This window comes from Lichenostomus cassidix, chromosome 14 (genome assembly GCF_008360975.1).
Source record: "Lichenostomus cassidix isolate B80296 chromosome 14, HeHo_3.0, whole genome shotgun sequence".
NCBI lineage: Eukaryota > Metazoa > Chordata > Aves > Passeriformes > Meliphagidae > Lichenostomus > Lichenostomus cassidix.
This window is the reverse complement of record NC_139495.1, coordinates 10,289,825-10,314,410: the sequence shown is the minus strand read 5'-3', so window position 1 is coordinate 10,314,410 and position 24,586 is coordinate 10,289,825. Positions and strand designations below refer to the sequence as shown.

The following is a 24,586-nucleotide window of genomic DNA, read 5'->3' as shown; positions in this document are numbered from 1 at the left end:
TTTTTGAAGTCAACAGAAGAGTGCTTCCTGATAGAAGCAGCTCTCCTGGACCAGCTGGACTTAGTTCAAAAGTGTACAGAAGTCCATGACCCACCACACTGATTTGTGAGAAGTGGACATGAAATAAAGCAGACTTGTTTTAGAAGCCTTTCAGCCTTCTTGGCTCAAAATTATTACCAAAACCAAAAGCTGTGAGCTGCTGCAGAAGCTGGGAATAAGTTGGACTCTACCACTGTGGTGATAACACTACAGCTAAACAGCTTCCTTATGTCCACACGGGAAGGAAACTTCAGTCAGCAGAGCTCAGTGTTCAGAGTCAATGAACACTTTGCCCTCTTCCCTTCCTGACTTCCTTCATCTCATCCCCTTCATTGGCCCTGCACACACAAACTGACACATCAATAGAAAGGTCTCTCTCATCTCTGTCAGGTGACAAAATTGAGCAAAACCTTGATGTTATCCTGAAGACTTGATCTCATAAATATGAGCCTCAAAACACAGTCAAGTATATTTATAATGGCAACCTATTTTTTTTTGAAGTAAGAAAACATAGAGTTATGACTGTTCACTACATTTGCAGCTTATCAAACAAAGCATGATTAGTTTTGATCTTCTAGCAGAGATCACACCAGCAAATTTGCATTAAAAAAACCCAACAGCATCATTCCACTAGTGGTTTGTCATTCCATTACTCTGAACAGGAAAGCTTTGCTGCAGACCTACATGGAAACCTACATTTCAGAACAGAAACTCTTTCCAGGAGGACAGCAACAATAGAAGGGATCACGTATTTAAAGGATTCTTTACTTTATCAAGTATTTTAGTTGTAGTTTGCCACAGACAGATTCTGACCAGACTGCAAATGGCCCTGGGATAACTCTGTATTTTTAAAAATAGTTTTTTCAATGGCTGATATGCGGGTAACAAAGCCAGAGGACTTGGCACAGTAGGTGGTGACATTAAAGACTAATTCCTGTGGTTATTAGGTTCCTTTTTTAAAAAACAAAAATTTCCATCTGCTCAGCACAATACACACAGCTTAACTCCCAATAGTAAGAAGTAAAATAATAATTATGGTGGCTTTGGACCAAGAATCGCTTGATAATTACTTCTAGTAGCGTCTATGCACACTTTGCACTGCTCTCTGTGCATTTCTCATTTATTTGGATAAGACAAGTACACTGCAGCTATTGAATAGTTTGATCCTACTATTATTTTGGTACAGAGGACCTTAAAGCAGACCAAAACAGCCGCTGTGAACAGAATTCAAAACGACAGAGACCTGCTGAGGTCACAAAGGTTTACACTGAAGAAGCATCTGCCTGTGGTCAAGTACACTGATGAAAAGGTTGTGTGCTCCCCCTCACAACTATTCATGGTGACAGCAGAGGCACAATTCTCATTCAAGGTCAGGGAACAATCCACAGGCAAACAAAGCTGCACTGACATCCAGGGTGAGTGGCCATGCCTGGGCAGAGGAGAGAGCTCTTAGCAGATCAGTCAGACATTCACCATATGGTTTCACAGAACACAGACAACTAAAAGAACCCAGAAAATGGGGTCTGGGGGTGCTGGTTGGCAGCAGATTCCACATGAGTCAGCAGTGTGTCCTGGCAGCCAGGAGGCCAAACCACAGCCTGGGGTCAAACACAGGATAAGCAGTCTGGGAAAGAGGCAATTCTGCTGCTCCCTGCAGCACAGGGCAGGTCTCACCTGCAGCACTGGGGGGCAGCTCTGGCCCCACCACTGAAGAAGGACATAAAGGTCCTTGAGCATGCCCAGATGAGGGCAATAAATCTGATCTGGTTATTGATCAATGGTACTTGGCATTCTAGATGCTGTGAAAGCGTGTTTGGAGTAGTTCATTGCTCTCCTGCTATCCATCATTCATTCATTCCTGGAATTAATTTACTTAACTCCACTCCAACATGCTTCTTATTTTAACATTTCAGAAAGTTTTATCTAACAACTGCATTCTGGTGTATCAGCTTTATTTCAGTGTACGTACCTCACTTCTGTTCAATTCAGCTACCTCAGAGACCAACATTATCAGAAAAAAAAAAAAAAGATGGTTTGGAAAGATGTTCATACTTTTTGTAGCAAGGAAACCATGTGTGGCTTGTATATGTGATGCAACCAGTTCAGCAAGACAAGCTTTGCTGCAAAAGCAGATGCTGACTGAGTTATCTATTTTATAAATGTAAGGAATTTCATTGTTTTAATGACTTAATTACGACATTTATATTTCTTCTCTATCTCGTTGTAGTGAAGCTCAGCACAAGAGATGAAGGATGCTTATAAAATATTTTGGCCAGTTATGCACCTAGATAAGTATTCTAAATCACCTATGGCACATAGATGTAATTACACAATATATTTCTTCTGAGTCATAAGGCTGTTTAGAGATGTGGTTGAATAAACACATCAAAACACAGAGTGGCTCAGGAGCTGAGCTGGAGAGGTCAGGAGAAAACTCTTGAAATCTGTGACTTCTTTATCCTTGGAGAAAAGAGAAACCATGGCAAACCATGGAGCAGGGAAAAAGAGAAGGAGATGATGAAAGTTGTAGAAATAGGTTCATTTGTAAAAAAAAAGAAATTAACAAGAATGTTTCCAACCTGCATTATAAATTCAATCATTAGCAATTATTTATCCCTAACCTGTCAGGCTTCTACATGCACCATCCCATCCTGGACTTTAGTACAGACAGATTCCATGTACCTCAAATTATGCAAAGGATGTAAGGAATAAAGACAGTATTTATGGATAAACAAGATGCTTAGAAAACTACTAATCAAGCATACAAGAAACCTGTTAACTAAACAAATCCCAGGTTTAGGCCTGCACTTTGGAATAGGAGCAACTATGGAGCAAGTGCACTGCTGCAGAAAAGCTTGTTTTACATTCACAGAATCTTAACTTCACTATTCCGCAAAACAGAAATTTTGATTTAGCAAATTCCTTGCACACAATTGGCTTTTTTGCATAGACAAAGCACAGCAAGATTTTTTTCTACCTGCTAAACAAACTATTTTTTGTTTTTAATGTGGGTAGCTGCTTCTATTTTCTGCTTGATAGCCTGTTCTGGTTCTTTAAGCCACACAAAGAACCCCCTGCAGAAAAACCACATGCTCACATTCCATACCACAGTCCAGGTAACAAGTGCACTACAGTGACCATCCCTCTGCTGCCACTGAGGGAAGTGAACCTCTGCACCTTCAGAGACCAGCACATTTCTATTACAAGCTCGAGTTCAAAAGGTGAGATTTGTAAAAAACACCAGGCCAGGTGCACAGGATGACACACTGCTTGGCAGATTACATAAACACTTCTTGACATACTGGATATACTAAAAGAGCTGTGCTGTGCAATGATCACCTAGAGAAAACATGTAAGCAACAGTGATACAGTAAATAAAATCTGGAGAGAGAAAACCAGTGTGACTCATTAACAATTCCACTTAAACCTCAGAGAGGACTCGTGAAGAAGGTTTGTTGGTTAGGTAGGTAAATATATATAATGGACTATTTTGTATTCTGTTAAGATGCTCAAGTGCCTCAAGACATTTCTCTTTGCCAGTCACTTCTATTTCAGATCACCAGTCTATAAAAAGAAGGAACTAATATATACGAGCGTACATGCTGCGAGAGCTCACGTCTATATAAATATCCTGCTGAAGAAAATTGCCCACTCCCTATCATCTCATGCAAAGACACACAAGGAAAGCCAGGAGTTTGCAAGAAACCTGCTGCAGTACTAAACTCTGCTTTAAATCCCTTTGAAGTAACTTGTATCTCTATATATATACCTAGGCAGAGACACAAATATGAGAGGCAGCGACAAGTTCTCCATCCAGTAACCTCTTGCAACACTTCCAGATCTCTGACTTACCCCAGAAGAATGCCATGGAGCACCCTCTTCACCAGCCCATCACAAACCTCACAGCTAAGAGATTTGGTCCAAAAGAGTTTAAAGAAATAAACCAGTTAAACCAAGCCATGATGGAGATGATGTTGAAAATAACACAAGGTCTTGAACTGAAGTAATTTTCATGACTGCATTTTTTGGTGTTCTCAGCTTTCTCTACAGCGCTGGACAGATTTTTCCTGGGGCACAGAATGGTCTTTTCCTCAGAAATGTTAAATCGACCCAGCTCTCAACAGTGCTGAACTTTGACACAGCCATGTGGACTGTCAGCTAAGCCCCACAAGGAAGAAGGATCCCACCGCAGTATGGAATCAGCCATAAATAGAAATTTTGTTTCCTTACACAATTTAAAACCCAGTGATTTTTATATTTAGCTATTTTAAGTGTTCTGCTTTTGGTAGATAAATGAAATTAAATCTGAAATAAAAACTTTAAAAAACAAACCAAAACCACAACAAAATAAGCAAACAAACAACAACAGAATTAACTACTAACAAACAAAAGTCCAAACAAAAAAAATCTTCGTATTTCAAGGTATGAAGCAGACAAGTACCCCTGTCTTCTGGAAGAGTAGTTTCTGTAACATCCTGAAGGCTCTCCAGTGCTATTTATGAACTCCCTCATTATTGAAATGGATGAGGACACTGCAAAAGGATAACTCAAAAAATTGTAAAAGAAAGTTTATTTTTTTTCCAGTTGCAAATCCCAAACAACAGTATCATTACACATCTTTTGCCAAACTGATACATTGTTTTATTACATGCAGTAAACCCTATCCTGGTCCCATCAAGACAATTCTTAAATGACTTGTCTGTGTAGCTACTGACCGAGGGCATTTTACTTAACTTGCATGAGGAGGGTGTTTTTTGGAGAATGCTGAAAGACAGAGGGAGTTTTACTAATTGCTATAATTACATGCTCGGGGTAATTTAGCTGAAAATGAGCCGCGTAGTGTTTTCATGTGGCTCCAACATTGCTTGCTATGTCTCACAGTTCAGGGAGAAGCAGGAAGTCACAAGGAACCTACAAATTAGACAAATTGGATCAAAGCTAAGAAAACCATCTGCAGATTTACCTGTGACAACCTGTTTGCCTGACACACAGGCAGTGATGAAACAAACAAGCAAAGCACTGGCATATGCTGCTCAGGAGACAGCAGTAAGACAGCACAGTAGAAAGCAAATTTTATTGCTATGTCCTGTTCCTAAGTACCATGAAAATGTTTCCATATTTCATCACTGAGAGCGTGCACTGAGTATTAACACAGTGGCAGAGCGCCACAAGGTAGAACTGGGGATGAGCTTAACCACCCACCTCTACTGCCCAGGCAGGAAACAGGTTCAGAATATTATGAGGAGATCCTTTCTGTAACAAAAATTATTGCATCTCTACACGTGGAATTTTCTCCTATTCCTTGATATAAATACTGGCAGATGTTGTTACCTTTGGTGCAGAGAGATTAGTCCTTGGCAGGTTGCAAGCTTGTACATTAAATGAGAACATTCCAGAATCATGGGAATACCAGCACTGGGAAACAGACTTACATAAATTCTCTAAAATTAATTGCAAACGTTTTGAGTTAGTAGAACTGGGAGGAATTTTGACAGCTGATTATTGAGTTCTCATGTTGGACAATGTCCTGGAAGACCATCCAGTGATCTGACTTCTGTCAGCTGAATTTACATCAGCCAATATTTCTGCAGCCTGTGACAAAAGCAAATCCTACACTACATCCAAAATGTTCATTCACATATGTTTTTTCAGTGCTAGGACAAGCTCTTTACACTAGTCTTAAGAGAACAAGAATATTTTTATAGTGATTTTAGCCAGGTGTCTCATCATTTGCTTACCTATTTTAAGGACTATAAGCCTAAGAATGGAGCTTTTTTTTCAACTTCATCTCCGACCAAAGACCTTTTGATGCATTCCCAGTCACAAAAGCTTCAATGTAGCTTGTGGGCTAGAAGGTGGCCCTTTTCAAGTAAAGAGTTGTTCACATTTATGTAACTAAAACTTTTTCATAGACTTCATTATATTTTTTGGCCAACAAGACAGAGATAAGTCTACAGAATGGCCAACGAGATATGTTTAAAAGTTCCATAGAGAGAACAGATGTGCCTTTTGTTTGAGGTCTAGGACTCCAATGTTCATATTGATTATCATGCCAACAGATGTGCGATGGAACTCTCGCTTTCTCAACACTATGTAAAGAGTAAACTCTGGCTTTTGGGAAATTGGAGTACTTAAGTAGACATTTAACATGAGACCAAGAGCCAACAGCCTCATCCCAAGTGTTGCCACTGCACGAATCAGGGCACCTGATTGTAGATCTGCAGGGCAGGAAGAGAACAGCAGAGGCTGGGCAACAGCTCCAGGACAAATCCAGCAGTGAGATTAAAACATAAAACTTGGAGTAATTCAATAGCAAGAGGATTGTTGTAGTAAGCAACTGCAAGCCATTTTGTGGTCCCATCAGAAAACTGTCACTGAAGGCATAAAAAAATAGAATTATCTGAATATTAATGACAGCCAGAGAGAAGTTCTTACTTAAGAAGCTTTCTGTTTTTCAACCAGCTATAAAAGAATGTACCAAAGGTAGGAAAAAGCCATTATCATTTTGTACCACTTTTTATAGACTTGGAACAAATCAAGACGATCTCTGTGAGGCACCGCTAAAATTTCACCTATAAAACTGTCTGCCATTTCAAAACACTGGCAGAAGTGTCAGACAAAAGGAGGACACTTAAAGAACAGAAAATTACTTAAATGGCTAAAGAAATTAAATTATGATGAATATATTGAAGAAGCACATTTATACTTTTGTAGATAATAAAAAGGCCAAGGGGGAACTAAAATTTGATTAACTGCTTTTTGTATCTCAGTGTGTCTCATGTACTGCACTGCAGAACTAAATGGAGCTTCTCTGAGTGTTTTCTGATCATTATCAAAGCTACAAAATACAACCGTCAAGAAAAAGCAATCCTGGCTACTCAGAGAAAAATTATTTCAAGCAGTATATTCAGCAATGAAAAGACAGAAAAGCATTTCTATAATAAACAGAGCAAAGAAGGTACTATAAATCTTCCGCTATTAATTTCACTGCAATCATATTCAAACTAGCAGCTAATAAAACTTTACAACACTGAATTAGATTCTAGTAGATTATTGGATTTTCCTTGTGCTTCAGTAATCAAATACACTAACACACTTCAGTTGCTGGGTTCCTATTATACTCGGCACTTGCTTCAAAAAATTGAGAGTTCTGCTTGGGATTGTGATTATTTATCCATTTACCTCCTCACACATTTTAATTTTTAAATTATGTTAGGTATATCCAGAGCCCATGGGCTTTTAGAGCTTAGGAAGTTCCCATCACCTTGTACATGAGGAGAGAAGGAAAGGAAGGAAGTTCAGGAGCTAATCTGGAGCATTTTTTGTGCCATGCTAGAAAGGGGTTTTGAGGTCTTCATGGAGTCAAACAAAGGAAGAATTTTCTTTACTGTTTCTGTTAACAAATACATATATGCAGACTATCTTTACTTGACACATCCTGCAAAGCCTACTGGAATAGTGAGCAGACCTGAGTGGGATTTGGTGATCCAAGATACTTTTTAAAAGTTGGTTTGCATTTCTTTTTCCCCTCAGAGATTGTATCATCTTCATGCAAAACTTTGTACTACTTGTAAGATTACCATTTAAAAATATAGGTGAAATTATTAGTAAAATATCAGATTTAGGGGATAGTCTTGCACATTTTTTTCCCCTGCCTTTTTAATTTCATGTTCTAGAGTCCAAATATTTAAGATATGAACTCTTCTTCTGTGGTACTGCAATTCTGCACTTTTTGCTGCAGGATATGCAAATAAATCCCAGTTTATACCACTGTACAAAAGTCACATCTAACTTTGTCTTGCACACTGAATTTAAGGAATTTTTTCCAGACAATTTAAGGTTCTTCCAAAATCAAAAGGAAGACGTATATTAAATGAAATTAAATGCATAAATAAGAAAATACCCTCAAGATTCAAAAACCTTGATCAAAGTCACCTGCAGGCCACTGTATTTACAAACCTGGTTTATATAAAACCATTTTCAAAGAAATCTTCTGTTTTAAAGGCAAAGGGAGAAAAGTCTTGTTTCAGGCAAGAGTGGGAAGTGAATGCAAATACCTTATTCCAGACAGTTGCATGATTTTTCTTTTATGCAGATTTGCAGCACTCACCATATTTCAATCCTCATTTTGTTGTGCTGTCTTTTATTGAAAGCACATCATCCTTGGAAATGCTCAGACAAGAAAACCAGGACAACTGTAACACTTGATCATTCCCATATCATAATCTCAGTATAAACAGAAGAGCAAAAAGATAAAAATACATTCAGCTCCTATGTTAAAATCTAAGGAAGGTGTTGCCATCTGTACCAACTACTAAGACAAATCCAGACAAAGACCTGAAGGCAGGCAATGTTTTTTCATTTGAAATGCTGAACACTTTCCCACACCAATTCTGAGTTAGTTGCAAGTGGTATGACAGCTTCTTCTGTCCTTCCACTTTTATTCCTTACTAATGTTTGTCACTGTTTGCTATTCCTGAAGGGAGGATGCAAAGATGGAGGCAGGGATCTTTGATGGTGCCCAGTGATGGGATCAGAAGAGAGGGGCACAGAGAAACACATGAAGCTTCCTCTGAACATCAAGGACCACATTTTCACTGTGAGGGTGACCCAGCACTGGCACAAGTCACCCAGGGAGGCTGTGGGGTCTCCATCCTTGGAGATACTCAGAAGCAGTTTGGATGTGGCCCTGAGCAGCCTGGTCTAGGTGACCCTGCCTGAGCCTGGGGTTTGGGCCAGGTGACTCCAGAGGTTCCTTCCAACATTTTCTGAGATTTTGTTTCACCAATCCAAGAAATTCTTCCAATGCCCGTGTGCATCTCCATGAATGTTCCCTAGCTAATGGTGCAACAGTAATGAAATAATGAAACTGCAACTGATGAAAACCATATTAAGAGACCAGAAAGAGGAATCAGTCCCCTGCACAACAACCTCAGCCCATGGGCACCTTACTATTAGAGCAAATTAGGCTAAGAGCTGAGCTGCAGGAAACACTGATTTATACAGGGCTGTTAGTCTGTCAATAATAGGGTAAAATACATTTGTTCTGAGATGTATGTGTCAAAGGCAATTTCCTCAAAGTATCTAATGAATAAAAGGGTAGGACAGTGCTGTCATTTCAGCTTGGATCAAAACTCACTTTTTATGTACCTTACAGGATTCTTCAGAAATGTAAGCATCAACAATATTTTGTTATCTAATAAATGAGGCATCTTCATTAATTTAAGTGAACAGTGCAGAGGTCTAAAGAAAGAGATGGTACACTCATAGACAGTATAATCTTTTCCAAAAGTATCTTTTATATGCTGATGCTCACACTCCTGCAATGTCTAAAACTATGTAAATGACCATGCGATAACCTAAATTTCTTATTTGACATTTAAATCAGATGTAAATTAATTAGAACTACCAAATTTTTTTTTATAAGAACAGTGACCACAGATTAAAACCCACTGCTGAAAAAATGATTCTGTAAGTAAGCTGCAGCCATGAGAAAAGACTGATATAATGCATCCAGAGTGCTTCTCATTTACACACCTGAATTATAAGGAAATGTTCTACATTTCCCCTTGGGGAAGAGGTGAAATATGCTCCATTGAGCCGGAAACTCACTGCTCTTGATTTTTCTGCCTCAGGTTGACTTAGATATTCCCCCTGTAAATCTGGCAGACTCATGATGAGAAGTTCCAAATACATAATACTCACATTTGTTGATGTCATGTCAAAGTCATGCTTTCTTTTTCACAGGTGTGTATATATATATTTTTACACACATGCACACACATACACACTCCCCAGTAACATTTCATTCTGCCTTCATCCCCGTTTCCCTACAAGGAAGTTCAGCAAGGGCCAGGGAGTGCAGCATGCTGAGCTTTCAGGAACCATTCCAGAGCCCCAGACGTGGAGTTCAGCCTGAGCAGAGGGAGGGGAGCAGCTCCTCAGAGCACCTGCCTGCCCTTGCTGTGCACAGCACGACTTGCATTCCCACCCCACACTGCCCCTTCCACCACAGCTGTCTCAGCTGCTTCTCCACCAAAGTAGCTTTGCCCACAGCCTTGGAAAGAGACCAATTTCTCACTCTTTTATTCTTGGCTCTCTCTCACGCTTTGGTAATGCTGATTGAGGTGCAGACCTGCACAGCAGATCTCTCACAGGCCAAGACCCAAAATAGTCCAGGCCTTGTTCCAGGTTGCACCAAAGTCCTTAAAAGGTTTGGCCTTGTTCAGCACTTCATCACTTTGCTTTGACGCATATGCCAGACTTCAAAAAGTCACCACTAGTCAGCATCACATGTCCAGACAAACAGATGTAACCTATATTGTCACCAGGACCGTCTGGAAGAAAGAACAAATAGTGCCAAGCCCTCTTTCTACTACTTCAAGACATCCTTTGACTTGTGAACAAAGCTCATCAAAACAGTGCACAACCTCTCTACACTGGTAAATTATTTCTCAAGGCAATTGTCACATTCTTCAGATATGATTTTCCATGTGACTTCAGTTTTTATTGCTTGTAGATTGGCGTACAGTATTTCTGTACCAAGTAACAAGGAAATTTTGTAATGTTCCAAAGGACAAAACTCAGTGACTGTTCTGTTATACACAAAAACCCTCCACCATGTAAAATCTTGAGCAGAGAAGACAAAATTAACAGTATCATACACGGCCACAAAAGAAAATTCATTAAAAGAGTTATCCTACTCAGTATCTGTTTTACAGATAGGAAATTAGGCACAAGTTATCACAGATATCCAAGGTCATATATAAATCCAGCATGGTATTGTTACTACTACAACTAATGTGTGTAACCTACACTTCTTGTGCAGCTGTAAAGTATTTTCTCTAAACCCACTGCCTCTTCCTCTGCTAACAAAACTGTTCTTCTATCCCTCTACTGAAAAGGTAAAAAAAAAACCAATTATATATATAAATCTTGCATCTGAAAGCTTACAAATTATAGCACAGTCTTCCCCCATCCAAGGTCCTGCTTTTCCCCCTAAATCACTTTGAATTCTAGACAGTCTGGCTACATTGCCAACACATCAATTCTACTTTTCATGGCTTGATTGCTAGATTTATTAAAGTCCATATAATTATGTACAAACCTTTTAGTCTGAACCCCATATGCTGGAAGTGCAGGAGCAAGCATGTCTGAAACTCTTAAAAGTTAACCATTAATAAAACAAATATATTATTTTAGATCTATAAAACAGTTACACAGAGCAGGCTACATTTAACCTTATGGAGTACAATGGGCCATGAAGTACAAAGCAAAGATCAGTCTTCCATGGAGTTATAAATGAGGCCAAAATACAGACAGACATACTGACTCCTGGAAGAGCCAAATTTAGTCAATTACGAGTCTTGGGTAGACTAGAATAGTAACTCATTTTTCTGCTGGAAGTAGCTAATTGCAGATTCAGAACAAAGTTCAGCAAGTGCAATTACCAAAATACAGACAAACTGAATGACAGGTATAATTTCAATTGTTATGCACTTATCAGAGTGCCAGAAAGATCAAGGAAAGCTGGCCTTGGCACATGTAGAACTGCTGTGAGATAGTCCCATTCTCAGTAAGCAGTCATTGGTAGCATTCTAGCCACCAATGACAGAGTTTGGCCAAAAGAGATACTGCTTAAAATAAGGGTTAATTTGGTATGTTAATGAGCGTTTTACTTGACAGATCTTGTCTGGACCAGAATATGAATACTAGTTTATTAAAGAAGCTATATATTTTTTTTTTATTCTTTCTTTCCTGTAACCTATGCACAGTTCTAGAAACTTTGTTTTTTTCATTTTTGGTTTTTTTAATTTATTTCAAGAATTCTCTAGGAAACCTTCCAAAAGAAATTATTATAGTAAAAATCTATACAATTAGGTGCAGCAAGGTGGTGGCTGCTGTCACCACTGTGCTTTCAATGTAATTCATATCTTGCCCCTTTCAGTGGTAGATAGTTTTTTTGTGTCAACACTTTAGAACCAAAAAGGTCAGCATGATCCCCTTTCAATCAAGTAAAACTGATAAAATTTAAATTAGTTTTAAATTGCTTTTAAAATAGTTTGTTGTTGCTGTAATGAACAAAGCAGTCACCTCTTTTTGATACCTTTTTACTAGCTTTCTTTAATAATGTGAGCTTACATCTCATCAGTTAGAAAAGGGAGAACAGAAACAACCCTGCTAATTTTATAGCCTGACAAATCCCCCCTGCACAAACCCACAGACCTTATGGAAAAGAGTATGCCCCAGAAACTTCTCAGAAGTTATAAAAAGAAACAGATAATTGTTCTAAATGAAAGAGAATGGTTTACATTTAGTGATTTTAAACCATCATCTTATTCTTGCTGTTCAGCTAGAACCATGAAGGTACCACAATCTCACATTATTTTAACTGGGGTAAACAGGCTGTCTCAAACCACGGCTTTCTTTACTGAGTCTTCTGGATACCACTCGAAATGCACTGAAAGCTGCTGGGTTTATCAAATTATGGATGTGAACAGCATTGTAAACAGAGGAAAAAGGAGGACAAGCTGAAGCAGAACCAGGCTCCCACTTTGCTCCCAGCATATAAAAGAATCCACAGCCTCTTACAATGAGTATTTTCCTGTATCATATGTTGAATTCAGAAGACAAATGTACATTCAATGCAATCTAACCATGAAAAATCATGCTTTTAAAGTGGTATAAAAGCGATCCTTGGTAAACATTATTGCAGAAATAAATATTGGGATTTGTAGATAAGGTCAACAATATTAAGATACCTCACATATCACTGAACCAGTGTGCTATTTCACTCCCAAAATGAATCTCCTGCCATGAATAAAATTAAATCACTGATCATGATGTGATGTGAAAAGTTCATCCCAGGATGCATCGGTGCTATCTGCAGCACAGCTGTAGAAATGTTCATGCTGCTGGACAAAGCACCAGTGAACACACAGCTGAAACACTGTTGTGCACAATTCTTGTTACTCACACTCAGGAAAGATACCTGAAACTGTAGAAGGCTAGAGAAAGGCTGCAGGAACAACAGAGTACACCAAGAAACCATTGCATTGTGTGGTTTAGCCTAGCAAAGCACAGGCTGACAGAGACACTCCTGTCTGCTGGGTGAAGGGGAGGAAAGAGGAGAACTACCAAACTGTAAGAGCTGTCTGAATTTAGGAATGCTGCCCATGGAGTTGCAGTCTGTATGAGATAGCCCTGAATAGGTTCAAAAACAGTGAAACCATGAAAATAAAGAGCATATCACACACCATCCTTTTGAAAGAAATATTGCGGGCCCCAAGCAACAGTTATTGAAATATTTGCACAGTTTATGAAAGGCATTTTGTTATGCAGTTCTTGAGTGGAGTTTTTGAACAGGAAAGGAAATTTGGTGATAATATTAAGGTTAAAATGTGAAGAGGTAACCTTGGAAAGAGGTCCTTTCACTGTAAGTCACTGCCACTTGGAAACAAGGTTATATTGCCCATGAGTATATGGCCACACTGCAAAGGTTTTCCAAACCAACCAGAACACATTTTTTACTCATGTGAGGAAAAAAACTACAAAGATGCTGTCAGCTTCTCTGAGCATTCAATAGCAGGCAACTTCACAGGACAGCTAGTCTAGCACTATGCTGCGCTCTTATACTTAAGATTTCAAACCAGATGGGCATCATCTAATACTCAAATATCAGAATTTTCTATTTGCATTTTAAATAGATCATCTCAGTTTTGACTTGGTTTCAGACAAGTGGTGGCACTGATATTAGAATTTATGGAAAAGCAAAATAAAAATTAATTACAAATTCAATGAGAGGAAAACATATTAAACACAAGGTTGAAAATTTAAGAACTTTACACAATAACCTGAAACACAAATAAAAGGCAGAGAGCTTTCATCTAAAGACAGTATTTCACTATGCTTAGGAAAGTTCTTATAACAGAATCATGGAATATGCTGCATTAGAAGGGACCCACAAGGATCATCCAGTCCAGCTCCCAGCCCTGCACAGGACAGCCCCAAGAGTCTCACCCTGGCAGTGCTGTCCAACTTCTGGAGCTCTGTCAGGCTTGGTGCTGTGACCACTTCCCTGGGGAGCTGTTCCAGTGCCCAGTCACCCTCTGGGGGAAGAACCTTCACATAATATCCAACCAAAACTTCCCCTGACACACTAGAGGCATTATCAGGCTTGTAGCCACCAGGGCATCCCTCTTGCCATTTTTGAAAATTTGGACATTAGGTAGTTTCTAGTAAACTGGTACTTCTCCAGATTCATGAGACCTTTCAGAAACCACTGAGGTCTCAGCCAGCTCCTTGAGTATTCTTGAATGAACCCCAGCAGGTCCCACAGACTTATAGGGATCCAAGTGTTCTTGTTGAAAACAAAAGTTAATTAAATGCTGGACAGAAACAGGTGATAAAGTAAGATCTTATTCCATTCTACTCCACTAGAAAACAGCAGATAGAGCTTCAGAGAAAATCAAGGAAAACCTTTTGAGTTTACCACAAGTGTTTCAGGTTTGCTTCCTTCCTCCTCCAAAGTAAATGCCCATAAGCTGAAATCATGCAGAGATTATATTCACAAATGGATTGTTAGTCATCTACAGAATCCTGTCCAAGTTCAAGAATGGCAGAAGCCTGATAATTCATCTCTAAAAATTTGTGGTTTACAAGTTGTCTTCATTTTAAGCAGTGAAGACATCTGCTTGTACAAAGTGACTCACCCAGCACCCTTTTGCAAGCATTTTCTCTCAGACAGCTTTATTGGTTTTCTTTGCATTTAACACAATGTTAAGAAACATGAGAATTTTTCTAAATTTGTTAAGCACATTTGAAGGAGAATATGTTTCATTAAGATAGCATCCTGAGCCAACACTAGCATCACTCAGCTTCCACAGTAATTTCTGAGTCACTAGGAAATATACACACTACAAGTAGCTAAATGCTGTACTTTAACAACTACTGGTGTGCAAGGGACATTCAATAAATGTCCTAACAGAAATATGAGGGAAGCAGCAAGCAGAAGAAGTTTTCCAAGCTTTCTTATAATAATCAACTGAAATAGTTCCTAGTACCAATGCACTGACTCATGTGAATTGTAGATCCAAAGGCAGAAAGTCTTATTTTACTGATATGCCAGAATCAATAGCTCAGCTTGTTCTTTAACAACCAAAAACCATCTGCCCTCCAACTGCTAACAGGTAAGATGCTGTATTTTCTTTTAACTGAGGTGTCTGTGGTCTAGATCAGTGCTGTGGCAAGACTGGAGATGAACTAGCATCACACATTGCAGAAAAAATCCTTCAACATTTATAAAAGAAATGTTAAAATTAAGCAAATTCATTCAGCCTCTTCTAAAGCAATTATGCAACACTATAAATTTGAGCAGTACCATCTGGTAGGAAGATGTACACTGCACATGTATCCATTATTCGCACATTTTCACACTGTACCAAGCCTCTGGGGGAATATATTTTACCATGATATTTGAATTGGAAAAACATCATTTAAGGACTCAAATTTGAAAAGAAATCGTTTGCATCTAAATGTAGTTACAGAATTAAAAGTTAAACTCACAATACAAAGTCCAAATTATATGCACATTATCTAATACAATGGGTCAGGAAAAAAAAGGTATTTACAGCACCATTTTCAACATCTAGCTTAAATGGTTATATTTCCTACATGGACACCGCACCAAATCTGACTCAGGTCCACTGAAGGTTCTACTGCTCGTCAATATCTGTTCAGGGAATATGAATTCTTCATTTAAGCACAAGCAAAATAACTAGAAGAACCGCAAATATTAGCTAAACTTTAAATTCATAGTACTGAAGCTTACTTGATTTCAAGATCTCTTTCCCTCGTAGTGCAGATATGTGAGTTGTCAAGTACAATGCTGGCCTAGGGGACAAAGACTAGAAGAGGTTATAAGCATGCATGGCAAGACAGAAGGAAAAGAAAGACTTCCAAGGAGCATGAAAATATCCTTTCTTCATACAGGACTTATCAGAAAAATGGCTGGTATTACCAAGATCAACATACTGGGCAATTCTGTTTCTCTGGATACAGCCAGGTTCCTGAGGATAACACTGGACAAGTGAGATTATTCACCACATTCCCAAATGTATTTGTGTCTAAACACACAGGATCCAGCAAGTTTCAGACTAGCTGCAGTGTTTAGTGAGCTGATTAAGCCATGCTCTAGAGATGCAGTTAAGGATCACTGGTGAGGTTTGTAGATGGGAATTAGAACTTTATGTGCAGCGGAGGTGATCTAATACAATAAACTACCTTTAGCAGCAGATCTAATTGGAAGAGAAATCATTTTCCTTGGATCACTCAAATTATCCCCTCACACTTTTATGTTCAGAACTCAGATGCAGAAGTGGATTAATGCTTGACTCATTTCTTATTCAGAAGTAGAGAGCAAAGGGCAGGAACAAACAAAATTTCATTTGAAAAATAGTTTCTATTTACAGGCAAGAGCTAAACTAATTTCCAACATAGACTTTCTTTCATAAGCTCCTTTGCTATAAAGATGAGTCTTCTTTGTCAGCAATTTTTTCCTCAGTCATTGCACAAGTACAGTAGCCCAAAACTCTCTTCAAAGGATCATGCTGAAATTTTGCACTGAAAACTCAAACACAAGGAATTCGGGTTCAGATTAAAATTACTTGGCTTACTTTCCTGTCTATTTTTACACAGCAGTTGAGAGGAAAAATAAGTTTTTCAAGGAACTCAGTAAAAAATTATGTGACATATATGCAGCTATTTCCTATCCAGATAGTTGTCCCCAAAAGTATGGAATTAAAATTAGTTTTCAATGTTTCTTGAGATAATGGATAGAGCTTTTCATCCCTGGAAATTTTGCCATCATCTTATATCCAGTTTATACTGCAGAATCATACAAAGACTTCAAGGAACAAATCATCAGAATTACCATGGGTTCCATAGCTATTGGAACAGCATAGCAGCCTCAAGGCTTGCAGTCTTTAGAGCTTTTTTTCCTACCTACACTGAGAAACTGGGTAGGACCAGGTGGCAGTTTTGATGGATGTTCAGCTAACACTGATGTATTTATAAAGATGCTTATGTATTTAATCTATGAGCAACCATTACTTAGAATTAAAATGCATAGCTTGTATTTATTAAAATAGGCCTCAGGAGTTCTTGTAGAGTCACGAAAATTGAGAAGACTGAGAATGTGTCAGAGAACCTCTAGTGACTCTAGCCTATTTCTCTACAGAAGGCTGCTTCACACTTTTTTATAGAGTAAAGAAAACTCTATGAGAGAGCTCAGTCTCATCTGTTCAAGAAAGTGTCAAATACACTCTAGAGGTGTGAGAAGAACCAGTGAGAGAACTGCTGGGATTTTCTCACTGGGTGCCTTTATTTGAATGTCAGCAACTTTAATCTAGATCACTCATTATATAACAGGACCCCACCACTTCAGTGATATATTGGAGAAAGACCTTTTCAACCAGGTTTGTGTTGCTCCTCTGTTAGTTTTTAAAGCTTGCAAAGCCAACTCAGGAATAACCTGCACAAAGTCCTGAGTTTTATCATTAAATATCTCTTTAAAAATCACTTAAGGTCACAGCTAAGACATTAAATGTTGCTTACAACGCACATTTTGTTTGTCTAAGCATATTTGGCAGGTAATCTCACAGTACAGTGAGCTTCCATCATCAGCTCAGGTTTAATTGCTTCCCAACACACACTCTTTTCCTATTAATGCTTTTTGACAAATTCACTGCACATTGACATTCATTACTTGCCCTCTCATGCAAAATGGGCCACTATTTCTCAATCCCAGTAAGTTTTCAAAATGAACTAGTTTCTGTTCAGACAGGTGTGGGTGTTGGCACTGCAACATTTGGGATAGTGCCGAGTACAGCTGATACAGTTACAGACTTGCCAAGCACAGCCCCAGTCAGAGCAGGGAGCAACGAACTGTCCCTTCTTTACTGGAGCATCACTTGAGAAAATACTACCTGCTGCTGTTAAAAAACAGAATACTAGGGATTTTTTAAAATATTTTTTTATAGACAAGAAGTTTTTGAGCCATCCAAGTGGAAAAGAGGCTTTGAGGACTATTACTACACAACCCTTCAGTGACGGGGAAAGCTATTTGCATACAGAAACAGTGGAACCCTTTACCAGGAAGGTAACTAGTTGAAACCTCTCTTGCTGTTTCTTCAACTCAGGTGAAATTCCTAGAATTAGACATGCTTTCTCTGTCCTACCAGGATTCAGTTCCTACTTGATCCTAGACAAGGCTTTCAATCTGCCACTCAAAGACTTTTGCTCTCCAGGAAGGCTCCAACTGCCTAGTCAGAGTATTACACAAAGCAGAATCGCACTGACAGACTTCTACAAGTCCCCCCATCTCCATCCCCAGCCTGGAATTGATGCTTATTTCTGAAACACAAATAGAATTAGTTCCCAATTCACTTTCCTGCACTCCAGTTGAATATTACAAGCCTTTGGCAACTGGTCACTGATACTTAACGCAAGAACACTGTGAGAATCGTCTAGGAAACTGAAGGAAAGTTTTGGGAGAGAAGGATAACTAAAGCAAGGTAATTTGTCCTACATGACAGGTGATACTTTAAAGCTAAGGACCCTCTTCACCTGAAATGTAAATTACACGTGAAAAGCACAACTGTAGTAACAGAATTTGTATGGTAGGAAGTTTCAGAACTAGGGTCCTAGATAAGGTAGGTAAGTTTGCACTACTTCCAAACTCTCTACAAGAGTTACTAAGATGTTTTTAAAAATATCTCAAACTGTAAAATAAAATATTAACCTAAGATGATCCTTCATCACAAGAGTTACTGTATCATTAATACTAACTGTTGGATACTCTTTATTTCACCATGTTACTGCAGAAGGCAATTCCTGAGATACCTACAGAGCCTATAGGTAATTTTTTATGTTCTCTCAACTGCGAATTAAGCTTATTTATACATATGAAAACATGCTCTAAAGTAACAGATGGGAGCTTCTGTGAAAAATATGCACATAAATTTTAGGTTTCATGTGAGCTGTAGATGAAAACAAGCATACTGCCTCAGATTGAAATCTCCCAGCTGTATTGATTTTTCAGAATGGAACACGACTAGAAGTTATTCACAGATGCTCTCCTCCCGCAGCAGCAAGCTGCTCTCCCTCCTCTCACGGGAAAAGGTGCACTGAGGAGAAGAGCTACTGATGGGCTGGAGAAAAAAACTACTCCAGGCATGAACTGCAGTGGATCTGACTGAAGAAAAGCATTTGCTCAGAAGTCCAGGAATTATTAAAAAAACCCAAAAAAACTAATTCATCCCTCTTCGCCTTCCTTATCTCATTCCCTTCATCATACAGGTACCTATAGCTCCACTGTGTGTCCTGCCTCAGATAATAATCCTGTCATAAACAGCAACATTAATCATTTCCTGTCTCTACCCCACCCAAAAAAAGTCTCAGGCCCAACCATCGTCAGACTCTTCATCTTCTTCATTGCCCAGCCTCTTGCAACCTTCCCAAGAACTTTGCAGTGGGGCTTTCTCCTCCCTCTGCCAGTCCCAGTGTCCAGGCAGGTTCACTGCAGCTCACACAGGGCATTCCCTGAGCTGGCTTCGACCTCAGACAGGGGAGAACTGAGGCAGCAGGGCTGACCCCAGGCAGGCTGTCACACACCGAAACAGCTTGCAGAACAAACCCAATCCAAAACCCCACAGCTCTTCCAAGTTCTCTTGTCTCCCACCTTCACAAAGTAAAATGTCATGTCCCCTGCAAGGTTGCCATGAAGTTTTTAAGGAGAGATGTGCAACCAAGCATGTGCAGTATATATGTAATGCTGGAGAACTAGCTATGCCCCAGGTTTGGTAGGTTTGTGGAATGGAAATCCAGATGGAATTCATGGTACTAGTGATTTACACACAGATGGATGAATTTGACCTCTTGGGTTTGTTTTTTTTTTCTGTTTAGATCCATGACCTCAGCTGGCAAGCATCCCAGCAACTGAGCAGTTAGGGACGCACGGTCAGTGAGTTAACCCCTTGTGAACAAAAGCCCTGCACTCAGGCATCATTCAGGAACAACCTTACTCAGTGACTGTTGATCGGATGTCCACATGTAGCCTGCACCAAGCAGCAAGCTGTAATAGTCTGCAGGAACAGTGTTCGTGATCTTGGGACAAAAGAACATTCATCAGCAACAAATTCTGAGCAGAAGCATTTGATACAGTCACGACAGTCTGCCAAGGAAGATTTACTTCTCTAGTGAGGCACAAGATTGCAACTGCTGAAATTCTGTCTCCTGGGCATTTGAAGTCTATAGCACCTCCACAAACTCTAAGTTTACTCAACTAGAAAAACTAAAAATAAACCCAAATATAAATGATGTGGCAGACTGACATTCATAGATCCTGAAATCCAATGCACATCAATGCTGACCTAGAACAAGAAAAGCTGCATTGTCATTTCACAACTCATAGCTTGCCCTATATAAGAGATGCACTTTACTGGTGCTAAGTTGTGAAGAAAACCAGCGGTTATAATTGTCATCACAATTACAAGTCCTTTTTCTCTTATTGCATTCCTCTGAACAGACCAAAATGAAAAATCTTTGCAGTTACTCCCAAGGTTATTCTGCACACTCCCACACAAGAGAATTCCTGGGGGTATGGATCTGATGAAGTTATGAATCACACAGTTTCAGAAACAAGCAGGAGACCCTCAAGAGCTGGTCTAAACAGATCAACAAGAGTTTCCCTTTGAACTGCACTGTGACAGAGACTGAGTTCTGCCCCAACACACCCAGGGCGGCTAGCACTGGGACTCCAGTGGTGGAACCAGTCACTCCCCAAGGAAAGCTGGTGCCTGTGCCCAGTACCAGTACAGGTCCACACCTGGACACTTCCATTCTGGTCTGTCTTCCACTCATGGATGAGACCCACATACTGCATCAACTGCACAGAACCAACATCCCATGGCTCTGAAGTGTCCAGAGCAGCTACAGCTATAGTAGGAACAACTTCATATAGACAGACTGATTCAGATGTTCCTGCTGGAGAGTACTTCAGTTTTTCCATGAGACAAGCAGTTCTGACAGTCCCTGAAGTCGGCAGCTGAAAGCCTCAGACAGGCAGCAAATGATGCTACAGCAGAGAAATAATGGCTACTAAGTCATCATCTTTAGAAGCAGGAACCACAGACATAGCGCTCCTCTGGCACATTCACACACCTCAAGCAGTCTGCAAAAGAATTAGCCCTAAGTTGGGTCCTCACTGTAATAAACCAGGGGATTCCTTTTGTTCACCTTCAGCATAGAAAAAGGTGCAGAACATCTCCTTGCAAAGGGAACTCTTTTGCACAAAAAATTAATCTTCAGCAAAATATTGAAGCCAAGTCCCAGATTTCAATTTTTGTAAGAAGTTTTATGGCTAGCATCACACCTACCAACAGCCATCCTTAAATACTTCAAGCAGACGTAAAATGATATTACACCATCTTTCTGAATATTCAGAAGATCAGACAATCAAAATTTCTCATCTCAGAGGGATCATTAGGAAGTGCAGGTCTCATTTCTAAAGTGTAACTTCCAGCCACCACTGATCATTCTAGCAAATATACCCAACTATTATGTTTATCCCACAGCTTAAGTAATCTCCCAAATGACTACTGTAGCCTCCAGTTTCACTTGTTATCTCTTCAGTGGTGCAGTTATGCATGAACATTAATTACAGCATAAAATAACCCAAAGTTATTAAAAATATCAAATAAATGGGATTTATTCATACAAAAATAGTTTATATGAGGTAAGGCATGACATTATGACATTAAGTGTAAAGTAACATCCATTTTCAATTTTAAAACTCCTCTTTGAAAATAAACCTAAAATTGATCCATAATGTTAAGTTATTATTAATGTTTTTCTTCCACACCCTCAATTTCTATTTCAACTTTTTAAGTATAGAGGATGTGTGTTAAAGATGGCAAAAGAAAGATGCTTTTTAAATCAAAAGTACTTCCTCTGAACTAAAGCATGAGTTACCTTTTTGCAGAAATACACTCTCTCCACCTGAAGGCAAACTTTAGTGCATCTTCATACACTGTCCAAAACCTTAAACATGTCTGAAAAGCAACTCACATACTTTATAAAAAACTGCCTTCTGTTCAATCAGCCTTGACAACTCCTCATTGCTTTATACCAGCATTTAACCAAAGCTTGGAAACAGATAATAGTGGAGAAAGCAGGCTGGATAGCACACAGTACAGCTAGGAAAATTTATGGGGTGGTCTAGTGAAAAGAAAAACTAAAATTATTTTTACCTAAGTTCTTAATTCACATTAAAAATTGAACACTACAGCTGCCACAGAACAGTCTTACTAAGTCTGGCTAATCTTCAGGGTAGCTGCATATGGAAGAAAGAAGATTCATTTACATATCTTAACACACAAAAAAAAAATAAACAGCCCAGAGAAATTGTCCCATATATCAAGACACATTGCTGCAAAATGGGCTCCTGAAATAAACGAAAAGAAAATTTGAAATTGTTAAGAAATAGGAACCAGTAAAAGCTACAACCCAAAGTTTTACTTTCCTGGTGCTTGCATGCCTTCCCTCTATTCCCCATTATGTAAAATGCTTGAACACAACGTGCTTAAAGCAATCTCACCCAGTAATCTCTAGCAGAGAGCTAAAGGATGCAGGAGCTTTTTTACAAAATCTGTCTTCAAGCCATCGGCTAAATATTCTACAATCCATGGGTAACTGCCTGGAATGAAACAGCACATTCTGTTCTGGATTTGGGACCTTGCAGATTTAACCAATCATTTACATAGTCATGAAGATCAGCTTGAATTTTGGAGATGTTGCTGCAGGAGATCCCCACCAGTGAGAGCTGTCACTGGGATTCCTGGGAGGAGGGAGCAGGATGGTAAAATGATGTTGGGAGTCAATTGGAGAGCCCCTGCTGAAATAATCTCTAAGTGCAGCCTTATGGAGTAACTGGGAGGTAGGGCACAACCAGAACCAACAGTAAAATAGAGCACCAGAGTCCGGGATGAAGGTGGAGTCTAACCACAAGGAAATAATATTGGAATTTTCCCCACTTTGATGCACCTTGGCAGAGGAATTCGGTGCAGTACAGAGCCCTGAGGCTCTCCATTTTGCAGGGAAAATAAAAACATTTCTAATGCTGCAACAAGAAATGCAGAAGTATCTTAAGGCAAGTCACTATAATAGAAAAAGGAGAAAACAATAATCCAAAATTTTCATGCCCTATTCTATACATCCTATCTAAAAGCTAACTCCCACATACAAAATGAAAGAAGCATGGACTCTCATATTATATTTTACAAGTTCAATTAGGAATATAATAATCCTCACCTTTTTTTGTTATATATTTTAAATAATTAAGCATCGAAAGTTCCAGATACCCATCCCCAGGATAAAGCAGCAGCTTGTGCCCTCAAGGCAAGCTCCAAGTAGACCAGCCCTGCCTGTGTTCTCTGATAAAAGAAGGCAATCACTCTGAAGGAACTGTCACCATTAATGTCACTGTAACGAGTGCTTTTGACATGTCACCAACTTGAATTGCCAAAAATAAAAGTTAGAGAAAGCAAATTTCACTCTGCTTGCAGAAGAACACTTTCTTATGAAACCTTTGAAACAAAATTTCCACTGGCCAGGTGCTATCATGTCCCTGGTCAGGTCAATTCAAGGAAGCATTCAAGTACCTGTTTCTGTGTCGTTGGTTACATTTCCTACAGAGAGCTGTGGAGGTGCAAGTCACAATTGTCAAGTGATTCTACTAATTCCACTTATAGAAAGCAAATGAATCACCATGTCATCATGGCTCCTGTGCAACCAGAGCCAAATGGAGTTTCAGAACTCTTCCTAGAACTTATTTTTAATAAATCATTCAATTCTAGAATTCTTCCCAAAAATTTAGCCACATCTCAGTTGCCTTCCCTTGCCACATATCCTGTTACAAGCTGTGAACAATGAAATAGCTGAAGTTCTGCCTCATCTCAGAGACTGTAACACATCTAATTTTCATTTTGCCTGTCAGTGTGCAGGCTGTAAACCCAAAAGCCTTGGGACAAGCATTACATATCACCTGTGCTGGCTGGCAAGGGCTTGAAGCTTGCTGTCCAGGAGGTACCAAGGCTGGGTAGTAGGTTCTCACCCTCTATTTAGACTTTGACTGACAGTCATGCCTAGAGGAAATCCTTTCCACTAAACCTAATTGTTTTACTGAAATGCTGCCAGACACCTCCATTACACCCCTGATGTGCCAGGAGAAATTATAGCTTTTATTTGCACTTTCCCAAAAATAGCTCAGTAGTGCATGCCAAGATGGGGATCCTGACATTATTCACAATTTGGAAAAGGCAAGCTATCAGTTATCTTTAAACAAAGCACTGCTCCTCTTTCTTTTATGAAAGAAATTATTCTGTATTGCAAAAGAGGGACAGCTAACTGTAACTACCACTTCAAGGGTGTTCCAGACAAGAACAATCTTGGGTAAAGCCCTGCATTTCCTGCCACAAGCACACAAATAGGA

General features: G+C 39.3%; 1 protein-coding gene and 1 long non-coding RNA gene across 4 annotated transcripts in view; one reads left to right on the top strand and one right to left on the bottom strand.

The window, feature by feature from the left end:
• The window catches only part of GRIN2A (glutamate ionotropic receptor NMDA type subunit 2A), a 164,599-nt gene that overhangs the window by 117,449 nt on the left and 22,564 nt on the right, over nucleotides 1-24,586 (bottom strand). The gene's annotated exons all lie outside the window — the stretch shown is intronic.
• LOC146430853 (uncharacterized) lies at nucleotides 1,367-4,218 on the top strand. The gene is made up of 3 exons (XR_014855157.1): nucleotides 1,367-1,454; nucleotides 3,156-3,260; nucleotides 3,813-4,218. It is a non-coding gene; the product is annotated as an uncharacterized LOC146430853 (long non-coding RNA).